Source organism: Sceloporus occidentalis, unplaced genomic scaffold (genome assembly GCF_023333645.1).
Source record: "Sceloporus occidentalis isolate IW3139 unplaced genomic scaffold, rSceOcc1.0.p SCAF_3, whole genome shotgun sequence".
NCBI lineage: Eukaryota > Metazoa > Chordata > Lepidosauria > Squamata > Phrynosomatidae > Sceloporus > Sceloporus occidentalis.
In genome coordinates, this window is record NW_028316983.1 from 126,911,257 (window position 1) to 126,933,353 (window position 22,097).

Here is a 22,097-nt window from a genome sequence, read left to right on the forward strand (position 1 = left end):
AATCATTATTCCCTCTCATACTTCCACCTAAACAATAATTCCCATTCAAGAAATGATGGGGAATCATTGACCAGAAGGAAGTTTAGCTAATATTTAAAATATAAAATTCTAGCACCAGCACAAATACTTTAGCTTATATTTGCTTTGAAGATTACTTACATTGTTTTTTATTTTCAACTGCTCTACTGTTTCTCTTAGTTCTGCGATGTCCTTCTGTAAAGTTGAGACCTCTGTGGATGATTCTTGGAATCTGTAACAGAAAGGGATGCTGTAAGACTCTACCTACTCCACATATAGTGACTTTCATCTAGTAATTTCATTGCATCCAGTTTTGGATATGCTCACACTATTAAGTATTCAAGTCTTTTGGTGATGTCAGTCTTAATGATAAATGAAACACATATCTTTATCTATCCCAGAAGAAAGGTGCACAGGAATTGTCTGATGGACTGACGACTACCCCTGGATATGTTTCCTGGATTTGAAGATAGTTGGCCCTCTGTGCCCACAAATTCTTTATCCACAGATTCAACCATCCATAGCTTGAAATTATTTTAAATATATATAAATTACAAAAAGCAAACCCTGATTTTTGCCATTTTATACAAGGGACACCATTTCACCATTCTGTTGTATTTAATGGGATTTGAGCATCCATGGATTTTGGTATCCACAGTGGGGGAGGGGGGGCTGGAACCAAATGCCAATGAATACCAAGAGCTCACTGTACCAAATTTTGCTGCAACAGAGCGAACTTTAACAAGAAGGACAATGGACTGGGGCTTAATTACTATTGGCAAGTTTTACCTATTGTTGTTGTTGTTTCCAAGTTATGGTAACCCTAAGGCGATCCTATCATGAGGTTTTCTTGACAAGATTTGTTCAGAGGAGGTTTGCCATTGCCTTCACCTGAGGTTGAGAACATGAAACTTGCCCAAGGTCACCCAGTAGGTTTTATGCCCTAATTGGGAACTGAATCCTGGTCTCTAGATTTGCAGTTCAACACTCAAACCACTATGCTATGATGGCTCTCAGTTTTACCTATACAACACCTAAAAGTTTTTCCAGATCCACAGAGACTCTAATGTCTTCACCTTCCCCCCTTTCTGTATGACTTTTAACACCATTGCTTGATGAAGAAGCCATGTGAAACCTTGTCAAAGCTTTACTAAAATCAAGTTTTACTGAAATCAAGATGTACTACATCTACTGCACAACCTCTCATGTACCATGCTTGTAACTCTGTTTAAAAAAAGAGATAAGATTAGTTTGGTACAATTTGTTTTTGTGAAACATATGCTGGCTCTTACAGACTGTTCACACAGACTGCCTTTTTAATGATCTGTTTTAGAAACTTTCCTGGTATTGATGTCAAGCTGACTGGTCGACAGTTGTTTGGTCACTCCCCCTCCCACTTTTGAAGATGGGGACAACATTTGCCCTTCTTCAGTATTCTCAAAGATGATCAACAGTGGCTATGAGAAACCACCTGTAAGTTCCTTTGGTGCTCTTGGATGCAGTTCATCCAGTCCTGTAAATGTGAATTCATTTAGGGCACTCATGTATTCCTTTCCTATCTATTTCCCTGATCAAATAATCCCATAACGCTTGAAGCAGGAAACAATGGGATAGTACACTAACTGATCCTACTGCAGTTGTGTGTGCACTGCCAATAAAAGGTAACATAAAAAACAACTATATCCAGAAATGCTTGCTGAACATGCATGAACATGAAAACAGAGAGGAAAGGGAAGAGCAGATAAGTCTGCCTCACCAGCTACGACTAACATGTTAAAAAAAAAAAATCTATAAGTTTGGCCACCAAAATGGAAATCATAAGAAAAAAAGAGGCTTATGAAGGAAAAAACAGTTCCTGGATGCATTTTGAGAAAAAGACTTCAAGTCATCTCTCAAAGGTTCAAGATGGTTTGCTTATTTATGTAAGGCTTATCAGACCTGGTTGTTTCACTTCAAATGTGCATATTGTTAGTTTTGAATAAAAAGTCTGCTGAAATGTGCTGAGCTGCTCTTCTTTTTTGTGCTGTGGGAACCAATCCCTATTATTTCTGTGATATTTCTGCTTAAAGAAGTAATGTCAAATTTTCTGTTAAAGAAGTAATGCCCAGGAATATAATTATTTTGTTAATTTAGTATACCTGTATACAACAAAAACAGCCAGAAAACCAAGGTATTTGTCTAAATTACATAACATTTGTTATTTTCTTTCAGGGATACTTCTCTCTCAGAAAAATTGTAGGTTAACCTTTCCTAAAACTCTTAAGTTCATTCTGGTCAACCAGAACTGAGGTTCTGATGCAACCTCAAAGACATAGCAGGACACTCTATCACCTTACTAGCCAGGTTTATTTTCTCCCTTTCCCATGCACTTCTGTTCTTTCTGTTTTTGAATTCAGTTCATTTGGAGTTCCAAGCAAATGGACTGCCTCACACCCCTACTATCAGCCAGTTTCACAACATGCACTCCACAATATAAGCTTTTCAGGATCCAAAAGGAGAATATTTCCCTGCTTTCCCTAATGTAGACTTTTCGCTGGTATTGTTTCCTCAGACAACCTTGGCCTGTTACAGACTGCCAAAATAAAGCTGCTTCGGGTCTCTTTGGAGGTATGCTATTTAAATGATGCATGGGTCCTAAGAGTCCGGAGGTCGCGCCAAAGCCAGACTCCATTCCTAAGCACTGGAGTGCAGCTTTGGTGCAGCTTCCGGATTCTTATGGTGCATGCATAATTTAAACAGCATACCTCCAAAGAGACCCGAAGCAGCTTTATTTTGGCAATCTGTAACAGGCCCTTGTGAACTGCCAGTTTCTTCAGGAAAAGGAGTATTCTCTTCCAGTAATACTTCCAGTCAGAGTCTTCATTCCCCACCCCCTGTCTTTCTGATTTACTCCTTTTTTCAGCGGTTCTGTCCCAAACCCTGTGCCATCTACATATTTAATTGCTCATCTGGGAGTAAGATTGTTGCTCTCCCACAACCTTATTTGGTGCACACAAAGCAAGGCTGGCTGCTAGATCAAACATTAAAGGGGGCAGTGAGTTAGTCCAGGTTTCACTTTGAGCTGTAAAGGAGCCGTCCAAGGTGCTGAACCTATTTTGTGAACAGAATTTGATATCCTTGAGAGTGGCTTTAAATTCTGAACTAAAACTCACTGGGGATTCATTTATTGCCTCACTGACACGGGAGATACCAGATGCCATAGAGGCACGTGCCTTTCCCCCTCCTTTGACCTACCTCCTGGGACATGTCTCCTGTTCCTGTCGTATTTTTGAAGTACGCCTCCAGTCCAAGTTGAATGCTGCTTATCTGATGACTACAAGCAGCATTGAACTTCATGTATCAAACTTCTATTTTCTCTTTATTCTGTTTACTAAAGTCCATATTCTTTTATACAAGCCCTGATGTGTTCTTTTGCTAATTTCCCTTTGTGTAAGTGTAAGTAAAAGTTCTCAGTTACAACAGCAGTTGTGTGTGTGTGTGTGTGCGCGCGCACGCACACATACATATATGCACACAGTTAAGTATACATGGTAAAAATGTCCTTGCCTTAACAGCAGAAGTAGTTTAGCAGTGTTAAACCTCACCAGGCTTACCTTAACTGCAGTAGACTGCCCTCCTTTTGATCTGCATCCTGTAAATAGGAAGGAGAGGAAGAGAGAAGAAAAGACAGTTACATTAATTTCTCTAAAGCAGTCCCCTGTTTCCAAAATAGAGCATGCTACAGTGTAATACTGTCACATTACTAAAATTTGGCAGCACAAGGAGGCAAATCCTACTGAGTGATAGAGAAAGTTATCAAAAAGAACAGGCTGCCTAGAAAGAGTATTGCAAGAAGCTGACCTGTGCATCTCTGTTTTTCTCTCCTTCTTTTGCTTGGCTGGCCTCCAGGAGGGCTTCACTTGATTTAATCCTTTCTGTAAGCTGGACATTTTGGGCAGTGATGTCTGATAACTTAATCTGTAAATCATTTAATTCTTCAACTTTTCTCTTCACCTCTGCTTCAGAGCGCAGCAGTTTAGTCTGAATTTCTATAGAGAATGCAAGATGAAGAAAATACTGATTTCAGTTTAGGCAGAATACAGCTGTCAGTTAACAGCTCTCATTAAAAATCAGCTGAGGACCAGATGCCTAAACATTGGAAAAGAGGCAAGCTGATGACCTTCATCAATGAAATTTCACATGTACACCATGATCTCACCAGCAAAATTGGGCTGCTGCTCTTTTGTCTTTTGCAGCTCTTTCTGCAAGCTTTGATAGTTGGCCTGGCATTTGCAGAGTTCTTCGCTGATTTCGTTAAAGCTCTTCTGTAGTGGAGCCTCTTTTTCTTTTTGGGATATCTGCATGGAGGAGATGGGGGAAAATTAAGCTGGAAGACAAAAGCAGGTATATAAGCATAGGGCTAATCTTTAAGCCTCATCATTTCTAGCACATCACAAGATGGAATTGCTGTTTTCACAATCTCTTTCCTATTCCTTCCAAAACATTCATAAATGCATGGCAGTTTCATAGCTGACTAATAGCACCACTGCCTTTAAGGAAACCTCATGACATTCACCGAGGGACAACAACTGTTGCAGCTTTCCAACATATTTATAAATCCAGGCATACCCCCACTTCACAATGCAGATCTGTTGCTGGAATTTATTTCTTTAACAGAAAATTTGATGCCAGAGATAGAAGTAACAAAGAAAGAATACAGAGACAGGCTCCTGCACCATAGCAAAGATGAGCAGTCCAATATGATTCAGCAACTCTTTATTCAAAATATTATGCACACTTGAAATGAAACAACCAGGCCAGGAAAGCCTAGCATAAGTCTCCATTTTCTTATGACTGCCATACTTATGGCCAAACTTACACAACTATGCTTATCGAACATGCTGGGTTAGCAGGCTTACCCACTTTACCCTTTTCTGTTTCGCTGTTCATGGATCCTAGGTATGGGATTCTGGAGGCAGCTGCTATTACCTTGGCTGCTGCAGGCGCACAGGGCTACAGTAGGGTTGGCTAGAGGAGAATCCCATTCTTTCCCAGCTCAGCCTTTATTTCCTTGTTTAGTGCAGACATGCTGCTACAAAGTGACATGGAAAGCCTGGGATTCCCCAGCCCTCCTTCACCATCCTTCCAAAGGTGCTTAAAAAACTTCCAGCTGAATGGAAGACAAGGAAGAAGGGGGGGGGCAAGGTAGGTGTAAACAGATTTTGTAGAAAAGATCTTTTTTCTAAGAAGCATTGCTGACTGAGATATGTCTGTATCATATTCTACCTCTTCCTAAAATATTTGGAAGATCCATTTAATCTTCCCACAACCAAGAAAAATAGATTAGCTTAAGGAACATCGTGGAAGTTTGAACCTAACTTTCCCACACCAAGGTGAATCCACTACACCACAGTGTTTTGTCACATATGAATAATGTACCCAAACATCAAAATCTCATTCTGTGTGCCTTTTCCTTTGCAAATGTTCTCATTATTTCCTTCAAGTCAAGTGCTGATGCTTAGCATGTTCAACTGACATAATTGCCAAGCCAACTAGTCTCTTTTACAACTTTGTTGAGCATATATACATTTTTATAAGTTTGAGCTAACTGTATCCACTACTTGCCACTGACACTAGAAGTGTAAGAAGGATCCTCAGAGCAACAGAAACATGAGGTACAGGAGTTTCTGCTGTAGTATGAAGAGAAGTACTCCAGCATTGACACTATGCCCCTCTGATGTCTGTACCCTAGGCAATTGCCTAGTTGACCTAATGATAGCACTGGCCCTCTGTGAAGAAATGATTTGTATTATATAGTGATTTTAGCAGATGACAGGATTCCATGTAATTTCCTCCATGGAAAAGAATAGTGGATGCTGCACCCCTCCCTTTTTGGCAACTTTTATTTATGGAAATTATTACTTGTATTTTAATTTGTGTATTAAGAGATTTTTAATTATACTCCTTTTAAGGTTTTGCATGTCACCTTAGGTCCAGTATTGAGAGAAAGGCAGGACAGAAAGAAATTAAATTAAATTAAATGATGCTGCAGTTTTCAATCCTCTCACCTTCTGGAATCTTGAAATTTCTAGTTGTGTCTTTTACCGAAGTAGACAATGGAGAATGGCAATTATAAGAAGACAGTTGTCGTTTTCTAACATCCTTAAACACACAGCCAACATAGGGGAGGACTAATTTTAGTAGAACCCTTTGGATGTGATTTCCAAGGGAAAACTGAACAGCACAGCAAGAAGCTGTGTGAGACTTCATTAGACGTAACATCTTGTAGTATGATGTAACTGTTTCTGTAGGAGACAGTCAGCATCCACTCCTTTGTAAACAGGTAATTTCTTTACAGATCTAACTAGAAATGGTTGGAAGAACATTTCTAAATAAAGAGGAGGCAAGTTTGTCATCCAGCTGTTTGCTGCTACCCGCTCCTTGTTAATTTTTTAAAAAAGATTTATCTGTCATTCAAACTTGCACTGATTGTACTCGGTGCAGTTTGCAGGGGGGCAACCAAAAAGCCCATTGAAACTGGTGCATTTGGCACAGGATCCCTTAGTTGTTCTTTTTTTAAAAACCACAACGATCCACATCTCCAATAGTGAGAGATCAATTCAGATTGTGCAGCCACCATTCAGGAAATGGAGGCACCTCCATTTTGATCTGGAATAGTGGCAAATGAGAACTTCAGACCGGATTTAAACGCCATGGAAATATTTGCTCTCTTAAAACATAGTGGGAACAGTGAGTCGATTTTGAATCAATTCACAGATGCAAATCTCTCCATGCAAAAAACCTAAGTGTGACTGGTCCCACAGACTCTTTTATTCTGATATACTTTTGCAAACTGATTCAAAAGGGGGTGGGCAGGATTTTATTGTATTACTTTTACTTTTCAAATTTTAAAATGAATTTTAACTTATGAATTTAGCTATATTTGATTCGTTTTGATTCTGCAAGCCATCTTGAATCCCAATTCTGGGAGTAAAGGAGGAATATCATATTGAGAATGGAGCAAAGAGTCTAAGAGATGGAGCAATGGATTCAAACTAGTGGAAGAGATTCCACCTATACATTAGGAAGAACTTCCTGGTGGTAGGAGCTGTTTGACAGTGGAATTCATTGCCTCAGAGTGTGGTGGAGTCTGTGGTGGAGGTTTTTAAACAGAGTCTGGATGGTCATCTGTTGGCAGTGCACTGACTGTATTCCTGCAAGGCAGAAGGAGGTTGGAGTGGATGGCCCTTTCTGGTCTCTTCCAATACTATGAGGGCTATTATCAAAATGAAATAAATACCAAGAATAAGAAAGTTCCACCTCATGTGCTGCCATATTTCATTAAGGATTGTACGTGATTGATTCTGGGAATATTTCAGTCACAGTTTTTTGTTCTGAATTTCTGGAGATTGATTTCTGTTGAGGTTCAGCATTTCATGCTCTGGTAACCTCTCGTCTAGATTTCTGTAATGTGCTTTACATGGGGCTACCCTTATACCAAGCTCGGAAGCTTCAGTTAGTACAAAATATGGCAGCCAGATTGGTCACCGGTTCATCAAGGTTTGACCATATTACACCTATTCTAAAAGATCTTCACTGGCTCCCTATCTGCTTCCAGGCACAGTATAAGGTGTTGGTTATTACCTATAAAGCCCTACATGTCTTGGGCCCGAGTTACTTACGGGACCGCATCTCTCTATACAATCCGCCCCGCACTCTTAGAACATCGGGTAAGAACTTATTGGAAATAGCAACCTCCAAATACGCTATTACTTCCCAAAGAGCATTCTCAACAATAGCTCCGAGACTTTGGAACAGTCTTCCTGAGGAGATCCATTTGACGGCCTCATTAGAAACATTTTGAAAAGCAGTTAAAACTGAGCTTTTTGGTCGAGCATACCCCCCTGATATGAATACCCCCCAGATATGAATGATATGTTCTTGTCTATGTATGATCCCTGCCTTGATTGTGATGCTATTGTTATTGTCTGATGTTGATTTTTTATTGTTTTTAGTGGTTTTTAATTGAATTTTTAGATACATACTTTGTGATTTTACTTAGTCTGTAAGTCGCTTCGATCCACTGGGAGAGGCGAGGAAACATAAATAAAAATTTTTATTGTTATTATTATTATTCATGACAAGTGACCAAGTAACTGCACTGAACCCATTAAAAACATTCCACTTGGAGAGGATTTGGCACATCCGTACTGATGACGCCTACATAGGAACAAAGATGAGTAAATAAGATTCAAGTAACTTTGCCCAAGATGCAAAGGAAATCTGTATCAGGATGAGGAATCACAGAACCATAGAATTGGAAGGGCCTCCACAGGCCATTGAGTCCAACCCTCTGCTCAGTGTAGAAAATCCAGCTAGAACATGCCCAAAAGAAAGCTGACTAAACTCTTTTTGAAGACATATAAAGAAAGAGACCCTACCATCTCTCTTGATCAAGGTTCTTTTGAATTCTATTTCTATCTTCCAATGTGTTTGCTATCACTCCCAGTTTTGTATCATTTGCAAACTTGATCAGGATTCCCTCTAACCCATCATCTAATTCACTGATAAACATACTGAGGAGTGTTGGCCCTGGAACAGAACACTGTGGAGACTTCCCTTCTGTACGAAGTACAGCCATTGATTATGACTTTTTGAACATGGTTTTCCAACCAATTATGGATCTGTCTGACAGTGTTACCATCTATTTCACATTTAATCAATTTATTAATAAACATATAATAGGGGACTTTGCAGAAATCTAGATAAACAACATCTACAGTGTTCTACCATGTACTAAACTGCTGACCTGATCAAAAATAGAAATAAGATTAGTTAGGCAAGATTTGTTCTTGACTCATGCTGCTTCCTATTTATCACTGCACTGCACTGATACTTGCAAACAGACTCATGTATAATCTGTTCCTGGTATAGAGGTCAAGCATGTAGTTTCCTGGGTCATTCCTTTTGCCCTTTATGAAGGGGGGGTAACGTTTGCCCTTCTCCAGTCCTCTGGCACCCTCATCGGTTCTCCAAGACTCCTAAAAAAATATGACAAGTGGTTCAGCAAGTTCCTTCAGTTCATCTGGCCCTGTAGATATGAACTCATTTAGTTTAGCTAGGTGATTCCTGACATATTGCCTTCTCAATTTTGATTTACAATCTGGATCCCTTGCCAAGGTCTCTGCTGATGCATAGAACCATGCAATGCTCTTTTTGGGAGAAGAGTAAAGCAAAACAGTTATTGAGCAGGCTTGCTTTTTCATTGTGATCTGTTAGCACTTTACCATCCATACTGAGTAACAGTTCCCACTGTTTCCTTGGTCATTCTCTTGCTTTGAATATATCTGAAAAACTCCTTTTTGTTGCTCTGCACTTGTCTTACCAGTCTCAGCTCATTCTGAGCTTTAACTTTCCTTAAAATATTCATACAAGCTTAGGGTACACATTTGTACTCTACCTTGGTGGTTCATTCCTCATTTTATTCTTTATACATGCTCTGTTTTACGTTCATTTCCTCCTTGAGTTAGCTGTGCAGCTACACTGGCTTTTTCTGATGTTCTCCCTTTTTCTTCTTCCATGAGGTTGTTTGTGATTGTGCTTCTTGCAACTTCTTCTTCAAGATTTCCCACCTTTGCTGGATGTTTTTTTTTTCCCTTCAGCATCTCTAGACATGGGATTCTACCCAGGTTTTACTCACCCCCAGCTTGTTAAAATCAGCTTTCCTCAAAGTCAGCTTTCCAAGCTCCGTGTTTAACTATAGGCTTCTCTGCCCTGGCCCACAGTTGGGAATTCTAGCACAATATGGTCACTGCATCCTGAAGTACCAACAACTTTGATTCCAGTGACCAACTTCTCCCTACTGGTTAGGATCAAGTTCAGGATTGCAGATCCAAGACGTAGGGGTAGACTGAAATTAAGTGTGAGATTAAAATGGCCCTACAGATGATGTTGGACTCCAAGTTCCAGCATTCAACATCATTGTCAATGCTGACAAGAACTCATGGGAGTATACTCCAACTACATTTAGACGGCCACATGATTTCCATCCCAGACCTACTCCTTTTAATGTCTGGAGGTCTTCTCTTTGCAATTTCCTCAAGTGAATTATTGTAATAAATACAGATTTTTGGTTAACCCATATAAAACAGTACACCACTTACCTGGAGCTGACAGATTTGCTCTTCAAAGGAAATAGCTTTCTTTTCTAGGACCTTGTTCTGTTCTTCTACCTGTTGCAAAATCTCTAACTTTTCAGTCAGTTCTTTGCCTAGTCTGCTACACTCCTGACGAAGTTTAGCCAGTTCGGCATTCTGCCTGAACAATAAAAGCACAAGAAATAAAGTTACATCAAGCTTGATTCAATACCTTTCTGATTACACAGAAACAAAAGATGTATCCCTGTACAACAGCTGATTGAATATTTGGTCATTTTGTTTCCTTGCCCCTTATTATTTTATCTTCTAGGCCCCTTCAACTGTTTCACTGATAGGCCACCCAAAGCTTATAAGTAATGCATCAAAAGTAGGAATGCTAGCTATAATGTATTATGAGTGACAGTGAGTGGCAACAAGAGAATAATTACACCCTTTCTTATAACATATACAAGGAGAGCCATGCTAGACATGTATCAAAGTACAATAACATACAAAATCTGCAAAACAGTGATACCTTTATTGGACCAGCCAAAATACATGTTGCAAGCTTTCAAAGCTTCACTGGCTTCTTCATCAGGCAAAGATGTTCAAAACCATACAGGAGAAAAAATGATGACAATGTTAGTCACAAGTCTGCATTTTGTCAAGATGTGGCTGTTCTCAGTTCAGGTGATATTGGAGGGACATTCAGGCAGGCTGGCCATGTGAAACTCAAGGAAATAAAAAAAATTAAGTTACATTTACAAGAAAAAAGAGATGCTCCTCTTGAAATTTGTTGCCTCTATCCTTTGTGAAGCTACAAGCTCTCTGCCTAACAAAGGAGCATGTAGCTTCTGAAAGGATGGAGGCAACTTGGATCTCAAGAGAAGCATCTTTTTTTCCCCCTTGCTCCTGTGTGATTTTGAACATCTTTGCCAGTGGAGCTTCGAAAGCTTGCAACGTGTATTTTGGTGGTCCCAATAAAGGTATCACTGTTTTGACATCTTTGGACAAATAGATGTTGAGATGGTACTATCAGATGTTGTGCACCTACAATCAACTGCATAATCCATTTTGCATAAACGCCTGTATAATAAAATCTGTATTGGTTAACACATATGCACTAACTGAAAATGTTGATATAACTAGATGCAGGCCCAAGATTTCAAGGTTAGATAAAGGAGAGGAGTTGCATGGCAAAACAATAAAGGTGCTTGCTTTACAAGAAGGTATCCTTCCAGATGGTCACAGAATCCTAGCACAGGAAGAGATTCCCAAGGGCCACATACTCCAACCCTGTGCCAGTGTAGAAATCCACAGCCTAAGCATCCCCGAGAGGGTGCCATCCAACTGTTGTTTTAAAAAGCTCCTACAAAGAAAAGTCCACTATTTTCCAGGCTTGTCTGTTCAACTGTCAGACAGTTTCTACTGCCAGCACATCCTTCCTAATGTTTAGTAAAAATCTATTTTTTTATAATTTGAATATCATTGAATTTATTCAGATCTTATCCTATAGGACAGAAGAAAACAAGCAATTCCATTTTCCTCATGACAGTCCTTCAGATATTTCAGCAATCTCATTACCTCTCAAGTCTTGTCTTCTCCAGGCTAAATATACCAGCTCTCTCTGCCATTCCTCACATATCTTAGTTTCTAGACTGTTTACCACTGTGGTCAACTTTCTCTTGACACATTCCAGCTTGGCAGCGTCCTTCTCAAACTGTGGTACCCAGGACTGGACACAGTATTCCAATGAAAGTTTTTCTGTTCTTTCATTTGTGCTCTTTATTAAGCCAGCAGTTTGCTCAATCAGTTTCAACTTTACTATAGGGGTCTGTAGCAGGTACAGAATTTTCCTATCCATGGTACAATCTCATGAATCTACATTAACTAAAGTATTTTGTCTTACTTGCTCTCAGTCTGGCTCGTGGCTTGATTTAAAGCATCTCTGAGAATTGAATTTTCTTGCTGCAAGCGAGCAAGCTGAGTGTTAGGCCCATTCTCCAGCTGTTCTTGTAGCGTCCGAATCTAAAAATCAATCAGTAAAGAATAACATCAGAATAGCTCCTAGCTGTTATTTTATCCTTCCATAATTTCTCAGAACTTTATGTAGAAAACATATGGTTTTTTCCAGGTATAACGTTGTCTATTTTGACTCTGTCAGCCCATTGAGATGATGAGAACGCAGACTAAACAATTTTAAGCCAAATGTATTAGACCAAGTCAAGTTTGTGAGAAGGCAGCTATAAACACCCCTAGTTTATTAGCAAAACCATATTTATGTGTCCCTAGTTGTCAGAAATTATTCTTTAGGAGACAACATCAGGGACTATCCAGAAAACACATTTTTAAGAAACAGCACTATAGCCAAAAAGTCTGTCTAGCCCACTAATGTCTACTCAGATGGGCAGAGCTCTTCCCTCATGTCAGAACCATCTCCAAACTTGCTTCCTAACATAATTCAAATTAGAGGTCCCAGTAATTTAATGTGGGACCTGCTTCTCCCATATACACCATCCAAGCAAAATTAGTGTACTATCAGTGAGAAAATGAAACATAACCTCCCATAAATAAGGCAGTGGAATCCATGTATTTAAGGATTCTCTAGGCCTGTTACAGACAGGCCAAAATAAAGCTGCTTCGAGTCACTTTAGAGGTATGGTATTTCAATGATGCATGCATCCTAAGAGTCCAAAAGCTGTACCAAAGCCACACTCCATTTCTAAGGACTGGAGTGCAGCTTTGGTGCGGCTTTTGGACTCTTAGGACGCATGCATCATTGAAATACCTTACCTCCAAAGTGACTCGAAGCAGCTTTATTTTGGCCTGTCTGTAACAGGCCCTAGGTACAAAGAAAAACATACATCAGAAAGGCGACAGAACAACATTTAAATGGATACTTGAAAGAAAAACCAATGGCTTCTAGATTAATTCATCCCTAGGAGATGTGAGTGATCACCCACAGGATGCATACAAGACAAAAGGAACAATATGTGAAAACCACTCCAAAGGGCTGGCCCACAAAGGAAAATGCTCTTGCCATCTGGAGAGTGACACCACACATATGTTTTACATGTTACTACTAGGAGCCCCTGAGCCAAGAAGGGAAAGCTGAACTTGGTTTTAAAGGACAACACAGAAGCAGTGGGCAGAATGGAAACTAATGAAATGCAGAAAACCAGTGGGATATCTTTTGTATCTTTTGATACAAACACTGCAGAAAGAACAGGGAAATATTTATTCAGGATGGTTTGTCACGTTGCACATTAAAAGGGGAATAGTTTCAATCTAGGAGCCTCCACAGAACTGCAGTAGTAACATCATACTTCAGAAATATGTAAGCCTTCAGGGCATACTATCATAGCCTTGAGCAAAATGCACAGAATGAACTGAAATGAAGAATAATAACAAGAAGGCTTCCAAATTTATCAGGCACATACTGGTGCTAGATGTAATGTTTCCAGAGGGGAGAATGAAGAGCTAAGGCCAATAGTGGTGAGAAGAAAGGCATCACTAGACATTATTAACAAACAATATAAAACAAAGCACTAGATAGAGATGGTATTACTATGAAAGTATTCATGTAACTGAAAGTGAAACTGCTGATCATACAACAAAAATACAGTAATTTTAGGTTAATTAGCTTAATGTCTGTTCCAAGTAAATCAGTGGGAAACTTTATAGAATATAAAACTGTCAAACATATACAAGGATAGGCTTTGCAAAGATAATTCCTGTCTCTTTTAAAGTGCTCTGAAAGTTTAAATAAACATGTGGACAAAGTGATCTGACAGACACTGTTTACTTGGACTTCCTTATCGAATTGAACAAATATGGGAGAAACCCTCCTATGGACTGAAAAACTATTGATCGATAGATGAAAGGAACAGGACACAAAGAATAGAAATAAATGGATATTCATTTTAAAATATATAAATGGACATTCTTTATCAAAAGTGCAGTAGTGCCGACAGGTTTAAATGAAGATTTGAACTTACAAATCTCTAATATAAAGACATGGGGGGGAGGGGAGGTGAAAGACACGAGAAGCAAACTGAGGAAATATTCAAGGTAATTGTATCAGATATCCTTGTGACCAATTTCTGAGAAATAATTCTCTCCTGACTGCCCGAGTTTGTATAGAAATAACGAAGAATGGTTTTTGCTCTTTGCCTAATGCTCGTCATTTGGAGAGTGCCTTGTACAACTCCAGAAATGTCTCTGTAAAGGTATGTATATGCACTTTAATATGCAGATCAAATGTAATTTATATGTTTTTAAAAGAATATAATCAACTTTGTGTTGTCTTTGATAATATATTTAATGGAATTATATTTGTATTGTTAGTGTAGTCTCTGAAGAAGACCAACTTTGATAGAAGCTGAAATCTATTGAGCTTTTTTTTTAGTAATAAGAAATAAAACAAGTGATCATCTATCGGCACATGGAGCTTGCCTCCTGTTTTGCTTTTGCTTCTTATATGTGCTCATCACCTCTTCTCTGAATAAAGCATATTTACACAGTTGTTGGAGTGGGGATGGGATGGAATGCAACAGGATCCAGAAAGATGCAAAACATGACCCTTAGCCTACATTTTCAAATGGTGATACAGGTCTTTCAGATCTTTACAGTGGTCAGTTAGTGATGATGTATGAAGGCAATAAATCTGCTTACCAAAAGTCAGTTTCCCATGGTTCAAAACTCTCTCAGAAACAATTTCTTTTATTATGTGTGTGGTAGTGAGGATTCTTGCATTAATATATTTAGTGTATCATATAGCCACTGATCTTATTCATACTTCTGCTAATGGATTGGAACTTGTGAATATAATTCAATTCAGCAGTGTCACTTTCTAGTCTCCCTCTGTAATTTCTTTGTTCACAACTTGCAAATCACTATTGTGTGTGTCCAGGATGGTTGAAATGTTCTGAAACTGTTTCTCCCCTCCTCCCCAAAATATATACTGTATTGCCATTGCTAATACCAGATTTGTGTCCATTTATCCTCTTGCGTAGAGACTGTTTGTCTACTGTAGAATGCAAAGGGGCATTGCTAGCATAGGATGGCTAATCTCACATTGGAGAAAGAGCAAGTAAATGCACCTCTGATGTTGTGAGTGATGTTACTGGCCCCTGTAATATTGCTCCCAGAGTAGATTTGGGGACAGATTTGGAATCTGGGTTTGTGGCAGTGTCTTGTCCTTGTATTACCATCCACATTCTGTATCCTGTTGTAATTGTTTAAAATTTTAAGGCTGTCTGTGGGCCAATAAACTCCTGCCTCCCAGAGCTTGTGAGAGGGCTGTGTTATTTCCTAGAATTATCTGTAGCTCATTGATGATGTGTTTCAGTGGTCTCAGATTTTTTTCCTTCCTTCTTTTTATTCTGCAAGAGACTAACATGGAGACTTCTTTGAAAATTTAAAAGGTTAGGAAACTGAGCAGTGGCATGACATTTTAGCAGAGATTTTAATTTCAGTAGGGATAAAAATAAGACGATACAGTTAAGCCGAATGGTGATGTGCTCCCAACCCCTTTGACTATCCAGCAAGGAAAAAAAGGTTTGTGCTGGTTCTTTAAGGGACCTTCACCAGAATTTGTAGAGACTATCTCAAACCTCTAGGTACCCACCATAGCACAATATATTTATTTTCTTTATGGATGTGTATGAATATGTTTTAAGTTTGTGTGTTATATGTATGTTTTTTATTATTTAAACTTTTAAAACCTATTTTTTCTAAATAAACCAAACTATTATCTATTATAATAATATGTAACAAAGTACCCAGTCACCAGAAGTATCATGTGCTCTTCGTAATCCTGTCATTACCAATGTTTTTAGCAAATAAAGCTCAACTTGAATTAAGTGATGTATACCCTGACAATGCAAAGATAAGTCATGAGTACAAAATAAAGCTAAGCCACTTCTCCTACCTTTCCTTGCAAGTGTTGGGTTTCGGTTGTATGGTCCTGATAGCTGGCCTGCATACGGGCTTGGACAGCAGACATTTCTTGCTCATGTGTCTGCAGTTGCTCTTTGCATTTATTCTCAAGCATGACTGTCTTTGCCTTCTCAGCTGCTAGTTCCTTTAAGAGAAGGCATTCATAATTAAGAAGATATAATGTGTAGACTCAGATTATACAACAGAGTTCTGGGAGTCCAGGGGCCAAACATGTCTTGTTCTAATCATGGGCTGCATTGCTCCTCAGAATGAAACTGGCAGTGTCTGGATGTGTACTTCTGGCTTTGCAAAACCACTTTTGCCCCCTCCCCTAAAGACACAGGGCTGTGGAGGGGAGGGTGCTGCAAAGTGTTTTAAAGGTGAGCTGTTGCTATTGGATACTTCTAGGAAGGACAGCTCTCCTTTTTTGAAATTGAGGGGGGAGAGGCACAAAAAGTGGTAGGGACCCACTGCCCATCTTAATACACTGTCCTGAAACAGTAGTTATTCAATATTGTTTGGGTGATCTGAAACACACATGTAAAGCAATGTTATTAAATCATGAATAGTTGAAGGCTATCACCTACTTACTGGCATCTGAACCATACTGCCATATTTTACTAGCTTGACATGTAATGCATGCATGAACACATACACACATACCCCTTAGCCACTTCTTTTATGGGGACAGACGGACAGAAGTTGCCGAGTTAGCCTTCACTCTTATCCTCACCTTCAGGCACCTGGAATTGCAAGCATAACCAGCTTGCCAGCTTTGATTTCCCTGTGCCTACCTCCATTTGGCAGGACACACAGCAGACAACATTCTGATTGAGCCAAGCAATTTGTCATCTCATGATGATGATAATTATTTGCATCCCACTCTTTCCCCAGAACTGGGACCCAGAGTGGCTCACACCATTCAAAGAACAATACTGTACAATTAAAAACATAGAAATCTGATTGAACCCAGCGGTTTGGGATCATAACACTATGGCAGAAAAGACACTGATATCCCTGCATGGCAAAATTCTCAGTATAATTTTCAACACTTTGATGTGTAATATTTATTACAGGCCTGTAAAAATATGGTATCAGCATAGAGCTTTTCAAAAGGAGAAGAAAAATTAAGCCAATTTTTGACCCAAACAGACATAGGCCCTCACATGTGACCAGAAAAGCTGTATTCAAAATGGATATGAACCCTAAATTAGACCACTGGGGATGCTAGCCCTGACACTATACAGATTAGAGCAAACAAAACAACTCTCTCATGTTTAAGGACAGAATGAGAGAGTGTCCGTGTTGCTATAGGATCTTATGAGGAGGAATGGAAGCAAATGCTTTCTGGGAATGCCAAGTTCCACTTCAGAGGCCTAAAAGCTTTACAGACTTACCTTTGTAAGTTCTCTCAGTTTAGCTTTTGCAGCAGTTGCATTTTCTTGCTCCATAGCAAGAAGCTTCTCTTTTTCCTCCAGCTGTCGTTTCAGAACAGCAACAGGGTCACTTTTCTGTGTTGCCTATTAGAACAATCAGAAATAAAATTAAGATCTTGGTGCTGAATGAAATGTTTCAGACATCTGTGACTGCATGTCTGAGACAACTAAGGTGTTCACTGACAAGCTTACTGGGTACTGTTTTGTGCTCAATTAAATTCTCTCTTACAGACAGTCCTGCTTGGCAACTGTGACTGGCTTTGGGACACCATGCTCCCCACATGCATGCACGGAATGATTAAATATATATTTGCTCCTTGTCATTATGTGCCCAAAAGCCACTTATATTGGTGAGATAAGTCCATTGATTTGATTGAAAAATATAACCCATTCAAAAGAAATAGAGTCAATAGGAAAGCAGCAGCAGCAAAATGAAACACCTTTGAAGAAATCCACAAATTCAAGCACACAAGATAGTTGAGAGTACAAAAATAAGAGAATGGAGAAATAATAGGAATACATTCTGGGAGTTTATTACAAATTGCCAAACCAAGCAGAAGATGAGAATGATATCCTTTTGGATCAGAACAACAAATTTTCGTACAAGAAAGCCAAAGTGATTCTATGAGTCTATGTCGAGCCCTGTGGAATCTCTTTTCCTGTAGCTTGCATCCATTGCTCTGTATCCTATTCTCTGGAGCAGCATAAAACAAACTTGCTCCATCCTCAGTGTGACATCCCTTCAAATATTTAAACAAGGCTGAAAGGTGATCAATTCTACAAAACATTCCCCTTCATTATTACTCATGAATAAGCAGAACAAGTCCCAGAATTAAGCCCCAGCAATAAGCTGGACTGAATCATGCTACAAGATAACTGTGAGCTCTTTGTTCCGGGTGTCTTCCACACTGTCTCAAATAGCAGAAGCTGTTGCAGGGCCTGTACAGACCGGCAATTTATGCCGACTTGTGGGCGGAGTCAGAGCTCTGTGTCCTGATAAAACTTGCCCTAACTCCACCTCCCTGGCGCCATGATGGTGCGAGCCATTCCAGATGGTGCACGCCATCATGATGCACCCCCGGCACTGCGTCCAAATGATGCAGCGCTGAGGGGGCGCCACAGAGCCGCACCACTGCAGCTATGGCACCCTTTGGAGAGTGCAAAAAGGAGCTGCTATTTGTGGCTTCTTTTTGCGCCCTCCAGAGGCTGGATCGAGGCCGCAGCATGAGGTTGCTGCGGCCCCGATCCGACCAGGAAAGGGGCGGCCTCCCACCATCCCTTAGGGGCAATCTGTTCAGCCCCATGGTTTAAATATGCCTGGCAGGTTGTGTGGGGTTTAGGGTGGCATTAAGGCTGGGAGGATGTAATGGGAACTTCTCTTTATCATACTGAGTGGATTGGCTTCTCCTCCTAAATTTGCCTCAAATTGGGGCAATGTAGGGGAATCATCACAGCATTGCTACATCACCCCCAGATTTGCTGGCACTGGGCAGAATGGTCCATGATTGAGGGGAAGAGCAATTTTGCATGGAAACTGGAATTTGTGATCACTGCTCCTTCATGTGCTGCTTTTTCGAGTAGTGGGCTTCCTCTCCCACTTCAGGTTAGGATATTGAGTCAACAGTGAGGTGGTAATTCATCTGCTAGTACATTTCTTCTTAAACTTTACACTGAAATTCAGTCTCATGCATTTCATAACTATTTAATTTCACTGTAACATCACTGTGTCTGATTTATATATACACAGAGGGATACTAAGTGTGATTAACATACCAACATCTAATGGAGTGGACTAGATCACAAAGGCTCCTGCCACAGTAAATACTTTATTTTGAAAGAAATAATAGAATTTAATCTCCTAATCCAAGATTTTTCTCAGATTATGTCACAAAGGGCTTTTTGATATCACAGGGCAATATAGACATAGTGACCTACACCCACACAGTCTCATTTCTCATTTCATGCTGGTCTTTAGAGAAAGCTAAAAGCAGCATGAGTTTCTCTTTTTATGTCTTTTAAATCTTCCCAGTGTCTGGCATTCACTACCTCAGGCCCTGGGAAAGGTAACAAGCAGAGAGAAACTCACTGATTTTTGGAGAGCATCTATAGTTCAGTGACAAAGCACATATTTTGCATGTAGAGGTCCAATGTTCATCTCCAGGTGGGGAACAGAAAGAATGCTGCTTGAAACCTGGACAGCTACTGCCAGACAATATTGTCTGTGTTGACAATAATGGGCTAGATGATTCACTCAGTTGTAAGGCATCTGCCAGTTTTTCTATGGAAATAGATAAGAGCTTTTCTCTCTGCTAACTTCTGTCCACATGTGGGAGGACAGGAGGGAGAATCTCTATCTCATATGCTGCCATTTTTTCCACAAAAATCACCTTTGCTGCACTATTTTCTACCTAATTGTTGTTCCAAGTGCAGCACATCCAAACACTTTTGTTTATATACCCTCAGACCTACAGCTTGTGCATGCTTACTTAGAAGTAGGCCCTAGTGAATTCAATGGAATTTACTCATGTGAGTATGCAGAAAACCTCAACCTAGGCTTCCCAGTTTATTTGAATCAAGCAGACAGAAATATATTTCATGCCTTCTTGGCAGAACACCAACAGCCCTTGTGAACTTCCTGATGTTATTCCACAAAAGAGAAGATTCTTCTGTGATAATCCATTTCTATAATAACTGTCTAAACAAAAACAGTAGGATAGAATTTTTGGAACTTTTGTTGCCAGCAGAAGTTTTACCATATGGTTTTTATTTATATTGCAAATTATCTTTCCAGATATCACAAATATCCATACATGAGGACAATGAAACCAATGCAAAAACAAAACAAAACACCATTAAGACAACATCAGGTTACAACATACGCATGGAGTCAGGTTGTTTCAGTGCTGATCCAAATAATTTTGGTGCTTGAGATCAAAAAATCTGAATAGCAAACCCTTCCCACTAATGAATATGGGGTGTATTCCACAGAGATGCTTTCTTATACAAGCCCCATTAAAATATGTGATATCAGAAGAAACGGAACTAAATTCTTCCCTTAGCTCTTTCCCCAAACTTTGTTTTCATAGTAGATCCTGAACAAAAATGAACGCAAAACTGGAATATATCTTTACTTCCATATATTGTTATCAATTTGTACTTGTGAAGCATTCAGAAGTGTATACATCTTGCTCTGTATTGAACCATCTTTGTGTAAAAATTTCCATAAGTAAAACTATTTCCTTGTGTTCCAAACATTATCCCATAAATTCACATAAATTATTGGCGGCAAGGAAAAGCCCAAGGAAATACTGTAGGATTAAATAAATCCTTGTACGATTAAATAAAATATTTACATGGAGGGAGATTCACTCATTTGAGTTCTCATCTTAACTAGACGACAAAGACGCAGGTTGGCCACCCCAGTGACAGGTTGGGCACTACTCTACCTTTTCTAAAAGAACCCTGTCCAATGCAGATTCATCAACTTACCTCATGCTAGGACAACCTCTCCCTAGATAAGCCATTTACACTACCTTGTATTCAACTGTGATATACTTATGTAGAGAAGAAATTACCGCATATACTCGACTATAAGTCAACCTTATGTATAAGTCGAGAGCAGGTTTTGGGACCAAAATTATGTATTTTGACATGACTTGTGGATAAGTCGAGGGTCAAACTTAGGGGCATGGACTGAATGGCCCTTGTGGTCTCTTCTCATTCTACGATTCTATGATTCTAAATAATGAAGCAAAGGAAAATGACGTGAAAGAAATTACAATATTCTGGCAGGCATAACTGTTTTGGACTTACTCTAAAGGTTGGGTGGTTGAGAGAGTAGAGGGAGGGGTGTCAGTGTTTCCAGGACACCAGGGGATGGTTCCCTTATTTAAATAAGAGTTAAATTATAGTATTTACATTCACCCATGAATAAGTCAACCAAGGTCTTGGGGGTCAATTTTTTGACTAAAATTTCTAGACCTATACATGAGCATATACAGTAAATATTCACAACAGAGCTTTGAATATCAAAAGGTGTCCTTACCATAAGCCATGGATCCTGAGCACCTCCTGCTTTCTCAGTCAGGATTTCAATCAGCTGCTGGATCTCACCTTCTCCAAAAACCATGCTGCTGATTATGGAAATTAAGGTCTTGTATGGCAGAGAAAGTATGCCTTCAGCATCTGTGGTAGCTACAAAGAGAAGGGGGAATAGAAGTAAGCTGCAAATTTTAAAGCCACAGTCCGAAATAATACTTTTTTTTAAAGGTCCTGAAATCATAGAATCATAGAGTTTGATGATAAATTTTCAGGCATGCTGTGCCAAAGGAGTGCCGAAAAGCCAATGAAATTGTCAAGCTATCTTTATCTACTCTACAATTTACTTGATCAATTTGGGAAGTCTGTGGCTAATCTGCACAATAGAAATGATCCAGTTTGATGCTGTTTTAACTGCTATGGCTTAAAGCTATGGAATTTTGTGAACTGTAGTGTTGTGAGATATTTTGCCTTTTCTGTCAGAGAGCTCTGGTGCCCCAACAAACCACAATTCTCAGAATTCTGTAGGACTGAACCATGGCAGTTAAAA

General features: G+C 39.5%; 1 long non-coding RNA gene and 1 pseudogene across 2 annotated transcripts in view; one reads left to right on the plus strand and one right to left on the minus strand.

Moving 5' to 3' along the window:
• The window catches only part of LOC149316737 (uncharacterized), a 62,356-nt gene that overhangs the window by 21,068 nt on the left and 19,191 nt on the right, over positions 1-22,097 (plus strand). The window lies entirely within an intron of this gene.
• LOC149316738 (ribosome-binding protein 1-like) overlaps positions 1-22,097 on the minus strand; it is a 44,720-nt pseudogene that overhangs the window by 18,390 nt on the left and 4,233 nt on the right. The window contains exons 3-11 of the transcript XR_016280519.1: positions 21,555-21,703; positions 17,471-17,593; positions 16,066-16,218; positions 12,043-12,161; positions 10,161-10,314; positions 4,217-4,355; positions 3,859-4,046; positions 3,612-3,649; positions 160-250 (exon numbers count right to left, since the gene is read on the minus strand). The product of XR_016280519.1 is annotated as a ribosome-binding protein 1-like (transcript). The remainder of the gene's footprint in view (positions 1-159; positions 251-3,611; positions 3,650-3,858; positions 4,047-4,216; positions 4,356-10,160; positions 10,315-12,042; positions 12,162-16,065; positions 16,219-17,470; positions 17,594-21,554; positions 21,704-22,097) is intronic.